The following is a 3,946-nucleotide window of genomic DNA, read 5'->3' as shown; positions in this document are numbered from 1 at the left end:
CTATCGCCTTAACCACTCGGCCAAGCTGTTTGTTAGAAATACAATCCATTTCAGTCAATCAACACATCCACCATAAACAAGCGACTACACAACATATACCGCGACGGACCAGGCAGCATCCTTTGCTACCTGTCTTCTCTCCCTCTCACCCGTCTCATCATCGCTATACCCCTCACCAACTTGAACCAATGCTCTGCACCCGACCTAGCACTGCCGCTGCTCTTTTTTTCATTATCTGTGCCAACGAGGCTGCGAACAACTAGCTTCGTCGACAGCACCGCGCTACCGTTCGACCACCCAGCAATCGATTTCAGTAGGAGGAATGCGGCCAGCATGTGCAGGCCGTCTCGAAAAAGTGGGCTCTGTGTGGGAAGAAAGGCGTCATAAGCCCCGAAAGATATCTCAAGAGAGGGGGAAAGCAAACCCTCGCATTCTTGGGAGCGGGTTTAAGCTCCACTTCCTAAACACTAGACCACCCGAGCTCCACACTGAACACACCCATCGCATCACAAATTTGACGCACACACCTGCGCCTCTCTCCTTTCCGACACCACTTGTCCTGGCATCCTATGCGCGCCCCCACGCCAGCCCCTCGCCGCATCGGGAGACCCCAACCATCACAGCGTGGCAACCGCCGGCCCACCTCAGCTACGGATCGGGTGTACTTCTAGTTACGCCATGTCGAGGCGCGATAGTTACTCAAACCAGAGTCCATTTGGCTACTGGCGCATGCTTGCGTCTCAGGTGCGGTCCATACTCAAACAAGGGCGCATACGGCGTCCCTTCAGTAGTAAAATATCGACGAATGCATAGGACCGAGCTGTGGTCATAGAAAGCGTTATCTTGAAAAATCGGTTGGGGTGGACAGACGCAGCAGCAGCACTTCACGTACATGAAGACCAAGGGAGGCACAAACAGCGACGTGAAAGGCAGTGATGTCGAAAAGGTGATGATACAAAAGCGCAAGGCAATATGGATCCGACAGCTGTGAGATTTGAGCTCACGCGGGTTACCCCAATAGATTTCTAGTCTATCGCCTTAACCACGCGGCGAAGCTGTCGTTAGAAATACAATCCATTTCAGTCAATCAACACATCCACCATAAACAAGCGACTACACAACATATACCGCGACGGACCAGGCAGCATCCTTTGCTACCTGTCTTCTCTCCTTCTCACCCGTCTCATCATCGCCATACCCCTCACCAACTTCAACCAATGCTCTGCACCCGACCTAGCACTGCCGCTGCTCTTTTTTTCATTATCTGTGCCAACGAGGCTGCGAACAACTAGCTTCGTCGACAGCACCGCGCTACCGTTCGACCACGACGCGATAGCAGGAGGAGGAATGGCGGCAGCATGTGCAGGCGTCTCGAAAAGTGGCTCTGTGTGGACGAAGCGGCAAAAGCCAAGAAGATATCGGAGGAGGGGATCGAACCCTCGATCTTGAGCGTGTTAAGCTCACGTCCTAACCACTAGACGACACCGACGCTCCACACACACCCATCGCATCACAAATTTGGCGCACACACCTGCGCCTCTCTCCTTTCCGACACCACTTGTCCTGGCATCCTATGCGCGCCCCCACGCCAGCCCCTCGCCGCATCGGGAGACCCCAACCATCACAGCGTGGCAACCGCCGGCCCACCTCAGCTACGGATCGGGTGTACTTCTAGTTACGCCATGTCGAGGCGCGATAGTTACTCAAACCAGAGTCCATTTGGCTACTGGCGCATGCTTGCGTCTCAGGTGCGGTCCATACACAAACAAGGGCGCATACGGCGTCCCTTCAGTAGTAAAATATCGACGAATGCATAGGACCGAGCTGTGGTCATAGAAAGCGTTATCTTGAAATCGGTTGGGGTGGACAGACGCAGCAGCAGCACTTCACGTACATGAAGAGCAAGGGAGGCACCAACAGCAACGTGAAAGGCAGTGATGTCGAAAAGGTGATGATACAAAAACGCAAGGCAATATGGATCCGACAGCTGTGAGATTTGAACTCACGCGGGTTACCCCAATAGATTTCTAGTCTATCGCCTTAACCACTCGGCCAAGCTGTCGTTAGAAATACAATCCATTTCAGTCAATCAACACATCCACCATAAACAAGCGACTACACAAAATATACCGCGACGGACCAGGCAGCATCCTTTGCTACCTGTCTTCCCTCCCTCTCACCCGTCTCATCATCGCCATACCCCTCACCAACTTCAACCAATGCTCTGCACCCGACCTAGCACTGCCGCTGCTCTTTTTTTCATTATCTGTGCCAACGGGGCTGCGAACAACTAGCTTCGTCGACAGCACCGCGCTACCGTTCGACCACGACGCGATAGCAGGAGGAGGAATGGCGGCAGCATGTGCAGGCGTCTCGAAAAGTGGCTCTGTGTGGACGAAGCGGCAAAAGCCCAAGAAGATATCGGAGGAGGAAATCGAACCCTCGATCTTGAGCGTGTTAAGCTCACGTCCTACCCACTAGACGACACCGACGCTCCACACTGAACACACCCATCGCATCATAAATTTGGCGCACACACCTGCGCCTCTCTCCTTTCCGACACCACTTGTCCTGGTATCCTATGCGCGGCCCCACGCCAGCCCGCATCGGGAGACCCCAACCATCACAGCGTGGCAACCGCCAACCCACATCAGCTACGGATCGGGTGTTCTTCTAGCTACGCCATGTCGAGGCGCGATAGTTACTCAAACCAGAGTCCATTTGGCTGCTGGCGCATGCTTGCGTCTCAGGTGCGGTCCATACACAAACAAGAGCGCATACGGCGTCCCTTCAGTAGTAAAATATCGACGAATGCATAGGACCGAGCTGTGGTCATAGAAAGCGTTATCTTGAAATCGGTTGGGGTGGACAGACGCAGCAGCAGCACTTCACGTGCATGAAGACCAAGGGAGGCACCAACAGCGACGTGAAAGGCAGTGATGTCGAAAAGGTGATGATACAAAAACGCAAGGCAATATGGATCCGACAGCTGTGAGATTTGAACTCACGCGGGTTACCCCAATAGATTTCTAGTCTATCTCCTCAACCACGCGGCGAAGCTGTCGTTAGGATTACAATCAATTTCAGTCGATCAACACATCCAGCATAAACAAGCGACTACACAACATATACCGCGACGGACCAGGCAGCATCCTTTGCTACCTGTCTTCCCTCCCTCTCACCCGTCTCATCATCGCCATACCCCTCACCAACTTCAACCAATGCTCTGCACCCGACCTAGCACAGCCGCTGCTCTTTTTTCATTATCTGTGCCAACGAGGTTGCAACCAACTAGCTTAATCGACAGCACCGCGCTACCGCTCGACCACGACGCGATAGCAGGAGGAGGAAAGGTGGCAGCATGTGCAGGCGTCTCGAAAGTGGCTCTGTGTGGACGAAGCGGCAAAAGCCAAGAAGATATCGGAGGAGGGGATCGAACCCTCGATCTTGAGCGTGTTAAGCTCACGTCCTAACCCACAAGACAACACCGACGCTCCACACTGACCACACCCATCGCATCATAAATTTGGCGCACACACCTGCGCCTCTCTCCTTTCCGACACCACTTGTCCTGGCATCCTATGCGCGGCCCCACGCCAGCCCCTCGCCGCATCGGGAGACCCCAACCATCACAGCGTGACAACCGCCAACCCACCTCAGCTACGAATCGGGTGTTCCTCTAGCTACGCCATGTCGAGGCGCGATAGTTACGCAAACTAGCGTCCATTTGGCTACTGGCGCATGCTCGCGTATCAGGTGCGGTCCATACACAACAAGGGCGCATACGGCGTCCCTTCAGTAGTAAAATATCGACGAATGCATAGGACCGAGCTGTGGTCATAGAAAGCGTTATCTTGAAATCGGTTGGGGTGGACAGACGCAGCAACAGCACTTCACGTACATGAAGACCAAGGGAGGCACAAACAGCGACGTGAAAGGCAGTGAA

The sequence above is a fragment of the Phytophthora infestans genome, genomic scaffold, assembly GCF_000142945.1.
Source record: "Phytophthora infestans T30-4 supercont1.81 genomic scaffold, whole genome shotgun sequence".
In the NCBI taxonomy this organism is placed as follows: domain Eukaryota; phylum Oomycota; class Peronosporomycetes; order Peronosporales; family Peronosporaceae; genus Phytophthora; species Phytophthora infestans.
Note: the sequence above shows the minus strand (reverse complement) of the source record.